Below are 15,621 nucleotides of genomic sequence, written 5' to 3' on the forward strand. Positions count from 1 at the left end.
CCGCCAGCCAACGCGTTTTTCTTTACTACGGTCTTCTAACAGTGGCAATGATAGTGTGGTCGATTTCATTGGGATATAGTAAAATTTTTACAGGTTGATAAAATATAATTATATCTTAATTTTTTTATATCAAATTAACAACATAATTTATATATTTTTAAAAAAAAATTAATTATTACATAAAAGAGCATCAATATGATAAGAAAATTATAAACGAGTAATAAAAATTAAAATCAAATCATCACATGTAATATAAAAAAACACTATATGTAATTTTGTTTAATTATTTTAACATTCCATATTTATTTCATTTTTAACATTTAACATGTATTTCTTATTATCATCTGCCGATCCTTAACTTAATTATTCATCATACGAATATTTATGATTAAAATTATCAATATCTCATTTTTTTCATGTCCCCTTCGAGGTGTAGAGTATCTCAATTCCACTTAAGAATAAAGTTATTAAGTATGCAATATGTTATTATGGTTAAACCTTTTTCTTTTATGGTATACAAATGTGATATTGTTAATACGAGAAATCTTTTTTTAGAACAAGAAATGTCCTTTCGATCACATTATGAAGATCGGATTGTCTCAAATTAAAATGTTCACGAGTTGTCTCTAATGCTTGTGTTTAGCTTCATTATTTCAAACGGTGTCATTTCACATGATATGGTGCAAACAATATGTAATTTTAATTACAAAAACTTATGTAAACTAATTTAAAGAAAAACTTATGCTAAGTTATAATCATTTTTATAATAAAAAAATTAAATAAATAATAATATAAAATTTATAATATACAACTAGTATAAAAAAATTATTATTAAAGTATCCAACAATTTTCATATCAATTCTTATAAATAATATAAATTTTTATCATAATTTTAAAAAAGTGTCCCTAATAATTTAATTGTGGCTAAAATTTATAACATTTTTTATAAATAAATATATTATTATTACATATAGCACAAATAAGTAAAATAAGTTATGAGAATAATATTTGATACATCCTCATATGTATTAGTCCTATGCACCACAATTCACCACAACATTAATAAGTAAAATATTAAAAAATTAAAGACTTTCTAATAAACACTTAAAATTGTATTTAAATTTAATTAAAAATAATTATAATTTTTCATTTTCGTCTCTTGATAGCAATTTTAAAGTTTTAACTTAGGGTTTTAAAAATTAAAAAAAATTATATCGAACGAAAATGGTTCTTTTTCTTGTTCTTTATTGTTATTGATGCAATTTAATTTTATTAGCAGAATAAATTTAAAATTATAATTTTATTACACTATCTAAATTTAGCTTATATAATTATGAATTTTGAGAAATTTATGAATTATTTTAAAATTTAAATTCTTTTAATCGGTTACTTGAACAAATAATATTCTAAAATATAGTGCTAATTACTATTCATTGAAAGTATTAAATTTGATGGGGGCAATGACTTAAAAAAAAAAAAACTTCTAATATTCATATAATTGATGAGGTTCTTTTGAAGAAAAATGTTGACTTTAAAAAAATATGAATTTTTTAATATAACTATCTCCCGCTTCAATTAATATATGAAATTTCATATAAATTTCAATAAAATTTTTAAAATTTTAATTAATTCTTCGCTTCAATTCAATTTTAACATCAAATCTAAACCTTATTTTTTTAATATTTAATGAATAACATAAAGAGGAAGATCATAGAATTATAAAGGGAGAATTATAATTAACTATAATTATGTTTAAATAAAATTTTAAATATCTATTAGAAAATTATTTAATTTTTTAATATTTTGATCATTAATGGTATGATAAATTGTGGCGCATAGGGTTTATACACTGACAGTGTATCAAATATTATCTTAAAGTTATGTTCATGCTTTTTGTTCATAACATTTTATAAATAAGTATATTATAACACAAAAATTATCTTTTATAATACACATTTTGGTCATAACTCTAGAAATTTTTTTAGGATTCAAATAATATAATTTTTTATTATAACTTTATAAAATACACAATCGTTTTTATAGTATAATTTTTGTTATAATTTTTACAAGTTAAAACATGTATGAGTGTTTGGAAACAAGGTAATTGGATTTGGGTGTTACTCCATTTCTCACCCTCGCCCTAAGAATTAGAAACTGTAATTGAAGTACTCCAATTATATTTAATTCGATAGGACCTATCAATTACAATAGTTATCCAAACATGTTACTCATGAGTGATTACAAACAATTACACATAAATCCAATTACTAGATGGCTTTCAAATATTACCTACAATGTTTCAAAAATTGAATCAAATTGAACTTATATACATATTATTATTGGTATCAATTGGAATGCACCATTAAAAATGTTCAAGAATTAGATTGAATTGAACTTATATATATGTGACGGTATTTCACCTTATATTCAGCTTGATTTGAAAAATATTTACTTAAACTCTTTCATATATTTTTTTTTGATAGAGAGAGACAAAAATTAATTACAAATTTATTCCAGTATCGTTATGCACAAGCTGACCATCCATCCGAATTTGCTCAATTATTGTTGTCAGAATCTCCTGGAAAGCTTTAGGGCCATAAGGGAGAGCTCTCATCATCCCAGCCAGAATGTGTGCCATTACATTAACTTCTTTAGAGACAGTTTGTATGTCCATCAACCATTTTCTCCTATAAAACTCTTGAATTTTTAGGACCAAGTTCTTATTCAATTGCCCCCTAGAACTTATCTAAAGTGGTCTCAACAACTTGAACGCAGTCCGTTTCAACAATAACATTAGCCCATGTAGCATCTCAAGCCAGAAAGAGTCAATTATAAATCGTCTAAAGCTCAACTTGCTCGACGCTGCATCTACCAATATTTCTCCCAACTCCCCCAAACCATCTACCAAGATCATTTCATTCATATTAAGCTTATTTTTAAAATATACTTTTACTTAATATTTAATATTTTAAATAATTTTTATTAAAATTTTAAACAACTTAATTTTTTCTATTTGTTAGAATATTTCCCTTTAGCACACCATAAAATTAGAACATATGAAACTTAATAAAAAAGAAAACACTTTATGCATTTAAGATACAAAAGTCATTTTAATAATAAAAAATCTGAAATAATAATAGTTATTATTACTGGTTAATATTTGAAAGCAAACTAATATGGTAAGTAGTAGCAAATAGATGGTAAAAAATATTAATGAGAGCCATAAATACTAATATTATTGTTGAAATCTAAAATTTCCTTTCTTTAGTTAAACATTTAATTTCTAAAAGTATTGTAATTTATTTTCTTTTGAAAACATATATATATTGTATTTATTACTGGATTCAAGCAAATTGAATTTTAAATTAACAATAGTTGTAATAGCTTAAATTTTCAGTGGTGTCGTAACAGTGATTTGAGACCACTAAATCCAACAAATGAATAGAAAATATTATTAATTTAGTGAATATAAGTTAAATGTGAAGTTAGGAAAATTTTTGAAATAGTGAATAGTGTACTAGAAATAAATATTAAAAAATTAGAATCGAAAACAAGGTATCGAGACTTTGAAAATTTTAAACCGAGCCATAAATATTTTTATAAATATTTATGGAGTGTTAATAAATTAGTATTAAAGTTTCGTTAAGAAATTTTAAAGTTCCGATAGTTAATTGAATAAAAAGGACTAAATTGTAACAAATGTAACATTATGAGAAATGATTAAATAACTTAAATGATAAAAGAAAGAGGGTTTAAAAGGAAAATAGACCCAAGTTCTATTTGGGCTGGACGGCAAGGAGTATGAAATCAGCAGGAAAATTGATGAATTAAGGGTAAAATTGGAATATTGCAAAATTTACTTAATAAAGCTAGGACTAAAGTGGAATTATCTAGATTTCTCTTTATTTTCCTGCATTCTCATCAGCAAAAAACACCATAGAAGGGTTCTATTAAGCTGGTTTTTCATATTTTTACTGCAAGTAAGTTCAATTCTTGATTATTTCTTGAAATTTTTGTGTTTTTGTGACTTTTACAACTAGGTCCACTTGTTGAATTCATTAGTTTTTGATTCTATGAAAGAAATTAAAAGTTTCTATGAATATGTGCTGGAAGTATATGATGATTTAGCATGGAATTAGAGCTTTAAATTGTTTATATGCTGATTTTATTGAAAGAATTGAATAGAAAGTGAATGTTTGGGACCTAATGGTGAATGAGTTTGAAGTTAGGGTTTTATGTGGAAATTCTGAATTTAAATAGTTGTGAAATAACTTATAATATCTAGGTAAAGTATTAATTGAGAAAAATTAGTTTAATTGAGGGGTTAGTTGAGCAAGGACTGAATTGTATGAATTGTGAAATTTGAGGCAAAATGGAAATCAACATTTTTCACTAAAACAGTTTTGGAGAGCAACAATAGTCTAACTTTGAAAAATCACCAAAAATTTTATAAATCGAATTAGAGAATGAATAAAATATGAAATTAAAACTTATTGAGTCTAATTTCTTATAGAAGAAATTTTTAGTGAAGAATGGTTGGAACTGTCAAACAGGAGAACAGGGGCGACTTTAAAGAATAAACTAAACTTATTTGCTAAATCAAAAATTCTGAGAATTTTATGATAAGAAGATATGTGAGTCTAGTTTTAGAGAAAATTAGCGGATCCTAATTTGGAGTTCTGTAGCTCAAGATAAAAATAATTTAATGACTATGACACGGATGGACATCATTGAACATACATAGATAAATAGTGAAATTGCAGATAATGTTACTTATAAGCGGGTTATAAACATTAAGGATGTGAAATAGAATGAATGTAAAGTCAATACTGATAAGTGAAAAATTTTATATTATAGATCAAGAAATCGAGGATAAACGAGGAAAAGAGAAAATTCCGGAATAGTTCCAGAAATCTCTACAACTACTGCAACTTGTTCCGGGTAAGTTTGTAGGGTTAAATTATTAAATTTCAATATTATTTTATGAATGGTGATTAATATTTATGTATGTTAATTGTTGAAAATAAGTAAATTATGTACAAAAGTTACGAAATTGAACTGAGTATTTCTGAGGAACGGAACGCAGGAAATGAGTACGATCGTTCAGTGAAAAAGATGAATTGACGGTAAATTACTCAAGTAAACCGAGATTCAGCATTTGTTGTGAATTCTCGTGTTTGCTTTCTGTTTAGCTCTTACGAGCTTTCGTTAACTCATATGAGTTTCAGTTAACCCTTTTGGGGTTTCAGTTCAGCTCTGATGAGCTTCAGTTAGCCTTCGGGCTTTCGTTTAGCACTTATGTACTTCAGCTAGACTTTGGGCTTCAGATCATGATGTACTCAAATCTGTAAGTCGTTCCTTAAATGGACAAGTTGGTAAGTCGTAAATGTAACGTGTGGAAAAAGAAATGTAAGTAATGTTACCATTATTATTATTGAGCTCAATTAAGTAATTTTTTTAAAAAATGAGATTATGACTTATAGGATGAAAGTAAATTACTTGAAATGTCCATATGATTTGAATTTTGGAAAACTAATATTTTGTAAGATTTATGGTTAAAGCCGACGAACTTACTAAGCTATAGTCAGCTTACTTGTAATGTTTATTACTCTTTGTAGATTAACAGAAGGGTGAGACGATCGGATCATCATGATCAAGTCACACTATCTCAATTTTCTAGTAGATTTTGTTATAAGTACTTTAAATGGTTTATATGACATGTACAGGAGCTTATATGACTATGTTTTGTATTAACTCATGAATATATTAGTTAAGTTAATATAAGTTGATATATGATATGAATGGAAATTAATTAAGATGTTTAAATACTACTTGAAAGTATGGATAGATATAATGTTAGATAAAATAATGATTAGTGATATTGTTATGAAACGAATGTGATTTGGATGAAGATTGTATTTGTTGAGTTGTTGTTGTGTTGAATTGGTTGCAAATTAGAAATTGCAGGGAAGGTTAGATGTTTCTAAAGGGGTTATATTGAATTTTTTTAAAAAAATAAAATAAAATAAAAAATAATAATAATTATATTATGAAAAATTTTCTGAGTACTTGAATAAATCCCTATTCATTTATAATACGTGATTTAGACCTCGAGGGTTCATAAAAGAGATATAATGATTTAATTATAATATATTTGTTGTTTATTCATGAATTGTTAGTAAATTAACCAATACGTTCAGTAATGCCTTGTAACCCTATTCCGGCGACAGTTTGGGATTAGGGGGTGTTATATTTATTGGTATCAGAGCTTCGGTTTAGTCGATTCTCAGAATAGAAGTGATGTGTAAAATGTTTAGAAATACATGACATATAAATCTGTGATAGTATGATGTGTATGATCCGATTTAACCCTTGTTTTTTTAATAGATTGTAAAGATGTCGGATAGACCTGAACATGCTGAACAGGAAGAAGCAAATAGTAGAGTACAGACATCTGAACAAGGGACAAGTTGTGATGTTCCAATTTCTTTGATGCGAGAATAAGAACTTAGAAACATGATTATTGGAGTAATGAATCAGTGGTATAATGAGAGGATGCAAGAAAAGAATCAGACCCAGCAACCTCCTCCCACAGTACCACCAGTAGTACCCCCGGTTGCTCCTCCACCTCCTCCTCCAGTAACTGAATCAAGTAAGAGAACTACAGTAGAAAAACTCAAAAAATTTGGGGCTGAAGAATTTTGGGGCAGGTCAGATGATGATCCAATAAAAGCTGAGTATTGGTTGCAGAGCACGATAAGAGTTTTTAAAGAAATGGCTTGTTCTCCAAATGACTATTTAAGGTGTGTTTTTTCCTTGTTAAAAGAAGAAGCATATCACTGGTGAGAGACAATAGAAGCTGTGGTACCAGTCGAGAAACTTACTTGGGAATTTTTCCAAGCTGAGTTTAAAAAGAAATATGTTGGTAAAAGATATTTAGAAAAGAAAAAGAGAGGATTTCTTGATCTTCGACAGGGAAATCGGACAGTAGCTGAGTATGAGAAGGAGTTTGTATACCTTAGCAGATATGCTCGAGAGATTGTTCCTACAGAAGAAGACATGTGTGTTTGATTTGAAGAAAGTCTGAATGATGAAATCAAAATGATAATAGGTGGTACGAAAATTTGAGAATTTGTGGTTTTATCAGATCGAGCTCAAAAGATGAAAGAAGTGTACAACAGAAAGATGCAATGGGAAAGAAGAAACAAATAATCTTATAAAAGAAGCTCCTCCAAATCATTTTCAGCATTTCCGATTAAAAAGTTTAAGGAGGATTCCATTCGAGCTACATCGGTACCTAAACGATCAAAGACTAGAGTAACTCAACCTGATCGTGGAATATCAATCAGATCAGATGCTAGTGTACAAAATACTCCCAGGTCTAAATGTCAACACTGTGGAAAATACCACTTGAGTGAATGCAGAGGTAAAACAGGAGCTTGCTACAAATGTGGAGCCACTGATCATTTTATTCGGAATTGTCCTCTGTTACAAAAATATGAAGAAGAACAGAATGAGAAACAGATGGCTACTTCTCAGAGAAGTAAACGTGCGAGTCAAAGCAATGCTGCAGGAGCTACTCGTTCGAGTGCAAAAGATTCTGTTGCTCGGTCAGAGGTTAGAGCACCAGCACGTACATATGCCATCCGAGCTAGAGAAGAAGCCACGGCTCTAAATGTTATTGCTGGTATTTTGTATCTCTTTGATGTTATTGTATATGCATTAATTGACCCAGGGTCTACACATTCTTATATTTGCACAGTATTAGCATTAGGAAAGAAATTGTCTGTTGAACCAACTAAATATGATAATATCTGGATCGAAGATCTATCTTTGAAAAGACGGCAACACCTTTCAATTGATCAAACAAATCATCAATGCGAGGCAAAGGATATTTATTTTTAATACCCTGTTTAGCTGCCTGTAGTCTATGCACAGTCTTAGAGATCCGTCTTTCTTTTTCACGAACAAGAGTGGTGCACCCCAAGGTGACATACTCGGTCTAATAATGTAACGCCCCCGTACCCGAGACCATCGCCGGAGTCGAGCAGAAGGTGTTAACGAACTTAATTCATTAATTAAACAGCTCAAACAATTTATTTTTAAAATTTCCAGACAAGCTGGCTAGCTGCGTCACAGTCGCTTAAAAATTCATATCTCGAGTCCCAAAACTAGAAATTAAGATCCGTAAATTTTTCCTGAAACTAGACTTATATATCTATCTACTAATTGTTTTCTAAAATTTTTGGTCAGGCCAATTAGTACATTTTATTAGTTAAATTCTCCCCTGTTTCAGGGTTCGGCTACTCTGACCCCTGTGCACTACGAATCAAATTTCTTTCTGTAAAGAAATCCAATGACTATGCCGTTTGTTTCACTTAAAAATAGACTCAATAAGGAATCCATACATATAAATTTTGAGTCATAATTATTTTTACAAAAATCATGGTGAATTTCTAAAGTCAGAAATGGGAATCCAGAAATTGCTCTGACCCTATTTCACCAAAACGTAAATATCTCATAAAATACAACTCTTTTACCTATTTTGTTTCTTCCACATGAAAATAGATTCATTAAGCTTCAATTCCATATTTTATTCATCATCTAATTCTATTTTTAATATTTTTAGTGATTTTTCAAACTCACGTCACTGCTGCTGTGTGATTCTGTTTTATAGCCAATTTCACCATTTTATGGATTTCCATAGAGTAGTTAGCACATAAAGCATACGTGTTATCAAATATAATCTTGATTAGCCACTCCAATAGCTAATCATTCTCAAACATTTCCATGCCATCCATGAGCTATATCATAAGATTATATACACAAAAGGATTATAATGCTATACATGTCATATTCCCAAAATATGCAAGCCACCACACCGAGATGGTCCGTTGATAGTGTGAGCGTGCCTCCGATTGTCCTGATCTCCAAACCGGCTTGTCAAAACTACAAGGAATGGAAGGGAAGGAGTAAGCATAAATGCTTAGTAAGTTCACATGCAAATAACAAATAACTTAACAAAGTAATTATACCAACCAACATTAGCATAATATCACCAAAACATATATCACATTTCTATTCATCATTCATCGTCTTACTACATTATTGTTGTCGTATAAAGTCTCAACCAGAGGGTTAAGTACATACCTGTCCAAAGTGCTCATTCGACAACACTTACCAATACGTCACTTGCATCTTGAGTATTCTTCCATTTCACTAGAATTTTACCCGTTGAACACATCGGAATATAACTCAGATACATGGAAAGTTTGCACATAAGTGCCACATATGTAGCCAAGCTACCATGTAACTCGCCCATAAGCGAACTCGGACTCAACTCAACGAGCTCGGATGCCTAGTTACATTTCACGAACTCTGACTCAACTCAACGAGTTCGGACGTTCGCATCCATAAGTGAACTCGGACGCCCAAATATCCGAATCTATTCCTAAGGTTCAACGGGACTTTCCTCGTTCGTACTCCTTTACCATTCTCCTTGGAATACCCATGACGATACTTCGGTAGTCTTTTACATTTTTCACATAATTCATAAAATTTTTGCATGTTGTCCAACAATAACCACAAAGCATAGAATTGCATGATAACAATCATAATATCGTATAAATAGCATTAAATGATTTAAAATAACTGTTATATTACAATATTTACATATGAACTTACCTTGTATGCGAAAATGGTCATTTTTTCCATTTTGTCCACAACTTGGTATTTTGCCGATTTTAGCCCGAATTTCGATTTTCCTTGCTCTATCATTTCAAATATAGCCTAATTAAGACTCATATTATTCAAATCAACCCAAAATCATATTTTGAAAAAAATTACAATTTTGCCCCTAAACTTTCACATATTTACATTTTTGCCCCAAGTCTCGTAAATTAAACTCCATCCTATTTTCTTATGTTTTATGATATGCTGATCATTTTTCCCTTCTACAGCAACATCCAATTCTCACTCTAACATGTACTTATGAACATTAGGTATTTTTACCGATTATGTCATTTTAGTTGTTTTTACGTAAAATCACTTAGCAAAAGTTGTTTAACACAATCTCAAGCTTCATATTCTACCATAAAACATAAAAACTCATGCATATCATTCATGGGTAAATTTTTAAATATAAACCCTAGCTCAAAATATTGGTAGAAACAGGTAAACCGAGCTACGAGGATTTCAAAAATGTAAAGAACATTAAAAACGGGCATAGAAATCACTTACAATCAAGGCTTAAAAGTGTCGAAACCCTAGCTATGGTGGAGAGAAAATTTTGGCAGCAACTTATGGAGAAGATGATCATTTTTTGTGTTATTTTTCCCATTTTATTTCATTTGATATCAAAATGACCAAAATGCCCTTCCTTATTAAACTTTCAAAAATTCCATCCATGTCCAATTTTTGTCCATAAACTTATAAATTGGTCAAATTTCTATTTAAGACCTCGTAATTAATATTTCAAAGCAATTTCATACTAGAAACTTCTAGAATGCAAGTTTTGTAACTTATTCAATTTAGTCTCTAACTTCAAATTAAGCACTTTATGCATAGAATTTCTTCACGAAATTTTTACACAATCATGAAATCATATCATAGAACTCAAAATAATCATAAAATAATTATTTCTATCTCGGATTTGTGGTCCCGAAACTACTATTCCGATTAGGCCCTAATTCGGGATATCACAAATAAACCCTTTGTCTAGTAATTCCTGCAACTGTGTCTTTAGCTCTTTTAACTCAGCTGGTGCCATACGATATGGTTTCACTAATATAGGAGCTGTCTCCGGTACCACATCAATCACAAATTCAACTTCCCGATCTGGTGGTAAACCAGGTAATTCTTCAAGAAATACATCAGGAAATTCATTAACAACCGGCAACTGTTCTAGTTTTGGTTCAGATCCTCGAGTATCAATGATGTAAGCTAAAAATACCTCATTACCCTTTCGCATTAACCTCTGAGCCGAAAAAGCTTAAATAATTTTAATAACATCATTTGAATTCTCAGGCTCAACAGAAAGTATATCACCTGGCTGACATTTCAAACTGATCCGCTTCTCACGACAATTTACCATAGCATCATATTTTGTCAACCAATCCATTCCCAGTATAACATCAAATTCCCGAAAGGTTAGCAACATTAAATCAGTAAGGAACTCACAGCCTTTTATTTTCAGTGGATAATTTCGACACACTAAATTTACTATCACCCTTTGTTCTAACGGATTAGTAACTTGAACATCATATTCAGTTGGTTCAACAGACAATTTCTTTTCTAATACTAATACTGTGCAAATATAAGAATGTGTAGACCGTGGGTCAATTAATGCATATACAATAACATCAAAGAGATAGAAAGTACCAGCAATAAAGTCTGGAGCCTTGGCTTCTTCTCTAGCTCGGATGGCGTATGTACGTGTTGGTGCTCTAACCTCTGACCGAGCAACAGAATCTTTTGCACTCGAACGAGTAGCTCCTGCAGCACTGCTTTGACTCGCACGTTTACTTCTCTGAGAAGTAGCCATCTGTTTCTCCTTCTGTTCTTCTTCATATTTTTGTAACAGAGGACAATTCCGAATAAAATGATCAGTGGCTCCACATTTGTAGCAAGCTCCTGTTTTACCTCTGCATTCACTCAAGTGGTATTTTCCACAGTGTTGACATTTAGACCTGGGAGTATTTTGTACACTAGCATCTGATCTGATTGATATTCCACAATCAGGTTGAGTTACTCTAGTCTTTGATCGTTTAGGTACCGATGTAGCTCGAATGGAATCCTCCTCAAACTTTTTAATCGGAAATGCTGAAAATGATTTGGAGGAGCTTCTTTTATAAGATTCTTTGTTTCTTCTTTCCCGTTGCATCTTTCTGTTGTACACTTCTTCCATATTTTGAGCTCGATCTGATAAAACCACAAATTCTCGAATTTTCGTACCACCTATTATCATTCTGATTTCATCATTCAAACTTTTTTCAAATCAAACACACATGTCTTCTTCTGTAGGAACAATCTCTCGAGCATATCTGCTAAGGTATACAAACTCCTTCTCATACTTAGCTACTGTCCGATTTCCCTGTCGAAGATCAAGAAATCCTCTCTTTTTCTTTTCTAAATATCTTTTACCAACATTTTTCCTTTTAAACTCAGCTTGGAAAAATTCTCAAGTAAGTTTCTCGGCTGGTACCACAGTTTCTATTGTCTCCTACCAGTGATATGCTTATTCTTTTAACAAGGAAACAACACACCTTAAATAGTCATTTGGAGAACAAGCCATTTCTTTAAAAACTCTTATCGTGCTCTGCAACCAATACTCAGCTTTTACTGGATCATCATCTGACCTGCCCCAAAATTCTTCAGCCCCAAATTTTCTGAGTTTTTCTACCAGAGTTCTCTTACTTGATTCAGTTATCGGAGGAAGAGGTAGAGGAGCAACCGAGGGTACTACTGGTAGTACTGTAGGGGGAGGAGGTTGCTGGGTCTGATTCATTTCCTGTATCCTCTCATTATACCACTGATTCATTACTCCAATAATCATGTTTCTAAGTTCTTGTTCTCGCATCAAGGAAATTGGAACATCATTACTTGTCCCTTGTTCAGATGTCTGCACTCTATTATTTGCTTATTCTTGTTCAGCATGTTCAGGTCTATCCAACATCTTTACAATCTATTAAAAAAACAAGGGTTAAATCGGATCATACACATCGCACTATCACAGATTTATATGGCATGTATTTCTAAACATTTTACACATTACATCCATTCAGAGTATTGCCTAAATCGAAGCTCTGATACCAATAAATATAACACCCCCTAATCTCAAACTATTTTCAGAATAGGGTTACTCAAAATTAAATCATTGTGTCTCTTTTACGAACCCTCGAGGCCTAAATCACGTATTATAAATGAATAGGGACTTATTCAAGTACTCCGAAATTTTTTCGTAATATAATTATTATTATTATATTTGTTGTTTATTCATGAATTGTTAGTAAATTAACCCATATGTTCGGTAACGCCTCGTAACCCTATTCTGACGACGGTTTGGGATTAGGGGGTGTTACAATAGTTATAAAAATAAGTTAAATAGTTTTGTATTGAATTGTGTTTATTACATATAATACAATAAAAAAGTACAATTTAGAAAATACTTAAATTTAAATATAATTAAAAATAATGTACTTAGAGTACAAATAATGAAATATGTTACAAAAGTGGGAAGATAGATGACATGAATGTTGGGTTCACTGAGAAAGATGATTTTGTCAAGGAAAACGAGGGCGAGAATCACATGGTCGTATATGATATTACCTTAACAACCCATATTATCATTATCAACCTACAACACATCTATATTTCCAACCAAGCTTTCACTCACAAACACCTACTCTTGCCCTAAAACCTACAAACCGAAGAAAATTTAGAGAAAAATCCCCCATTGATCCAATTCCAAAGTCGTACGCAAAATTGCTCCCTGAACTCATTTAAAAACAACTTGTCACTCCGATTCATTTAGAACCAAGAAAACCTCCCTATCCTGAAGGGCATGATGTTAATGCCACCTGTGATTATCACTTGGGAAGCTTTGGCCACTTTACAGAGAATAGTAGGGTTCTAAAATGGAAAGTACAGAGTTTGATTGAAGATGGTATTTTAAAATTTTGAGAGAAGACTAGGTTGACTACTAGAGGAGATCTTTCGAGCTTGATAAGTTTTTGTAATAAACCTTAACCCTCCACTCGGGGGGAAAAGGTCCCACTCAAACGGCAAAAAAAAAACCCCGAAAGGCACTAGTGGTTCATCGTCGTTTAGGTTGGAATGACGACTTCAGGTAAACTAAAAGGCTCCTCTTTTTTACTTCCTTCCTTGTCGGCAAGTTTTGAGTAAAAGGGTCGTCGGGTATCGCTGGTGAGGTGAGATTTAGAGTTTGGTGGGGACAATAGTGATGAAGGCTGCTGTGGGTGGTGATGGTAATGGTCGGCTGTTGTGTGAAGCTCAATTGAGGTGGTAGGAAGTGACAAATATGGTGAAGGGGGTTGTGAAGGGTGATGATGCGGTGAAAGGTGTAATGGGTGGAGATGTTGAGTGGCTGAAAGAGAATATGGAATTTGCTCTTTCTTCTGTAAAAAGAAATTCTCCCCTATTAAATTTCAGGTTTCGGTTATATAGAAGGAGCATGAGGAGAGGCTCAACTACTACAATATGGAGTATGGGATTGGAGCCTTTTTTTGCCAGTTGCTATAATGAGCTGAAGGTACAGCTTCTAAGAGCCATCTGACTTCGACCCTGCAATTGTCAAAAACAATATATTTTCTAGGAACCAATTAACCCGAACTAATAGGATCAGAAAATCAAAAATTGAAATCGGATTAAAGTAAGCTTATACTAAAAAGGTTGGGTACGAAATTTGTTGCAATAAATATTAGACTATAGTTATAATTTAAAATATTAATTGTATTGTAAAAAAATTATTATTTTGAATAAGATTCCGTAAACGTAAATTAAGATCGAATTGCGTAAATAATATCAACAATTAATTTTTAAAATTTCATACAAAACTAAAATTCATTTTATTATTGGAAAAGTGTAATTAATGGAACAATACTTTTTTTTTTTTACTTCACATCCCACTTAGTATCACTTTTAATCTTTCTTTACAACATCGTAATGATTTTTGCTGCCACATCTTCAATATTTTAATATTACATATTCTTTAATTTGAATTAAATTAATAAATTTTGTAAATAATTTTTAATATTTAAGAACAAATTAATATAATGTGTAAATATTAAAAGTTAAATATATTATTAAATTAATAAAAAAATCATCTCTAGCTTTTTGTCACTCATATAAAGGTAACTAACTAGATTAAGAGAGAGTGACTAAAATATTTAATTTTAAAAAGTTTAGTGACTAAATCAAGAAAATTATTAATTGAGTGACTAAAATAGAATGAAGTCAATAATTTAGTGACTATTTTTGTACTCTACTCTAAATTTATAATTACTAAAATACATCTATATTTATAAAATACTTTTAAGTATAAATAGGTTTAATATTTTTAAATAAATATACTTTTAATATATACTATTATTTTTTATTTTAAATTATGAATAAAATAATATATTTTGTAATTTTTTTATATTGTAAAAAATATTTTAATATCTACATATAATTTTAATATCTTATTACAATTATATATTACTTTAAATCAAACTTTATATTTTTAGTTATTAAATACTTCATATATTATTCCATAAAAATATTTAATTAAATATTAAAATCTGAAACTATTTTCAATATCAAAATATTATCACATTAATTTTAACATTTTTTATTAGTATATAATATATACTACAATTTTTAATCCATTTATATTTTATTCAATACTAATTTAAGAATATATATATAAAATCAGCTCATATTTTTTTATTGAACCTTCAAAATTGAATAAACAACCCAACTCATTATTTGATCATAAATCGAAGTCATAAAATTTTTATTCCATTTTTTTCAATCAATACTAATTTATATAGATACATATTAACTCATTGGTAAAAAAATAATAATTATTTATTTTTCTTCTCTTAATAATTTTAAAATTTA

The sequence above is a fragment of the Gossypium hirsutum genome, chromosome A13 (assembly GCF_007990345.1).
Source record: "Gossypium hirsutum isolate 1008001.06 chromosome A13, Gossypium_hirsutum_v2.1, whole genome shotgun sequence".
Classification (NCBI taxonomy): Eukaryota; Viridiplantae; Streptophyta; class Magnoliopsida; order Malvales; family Malvaceae; genus Gossypium; species Gossypium hirsutum.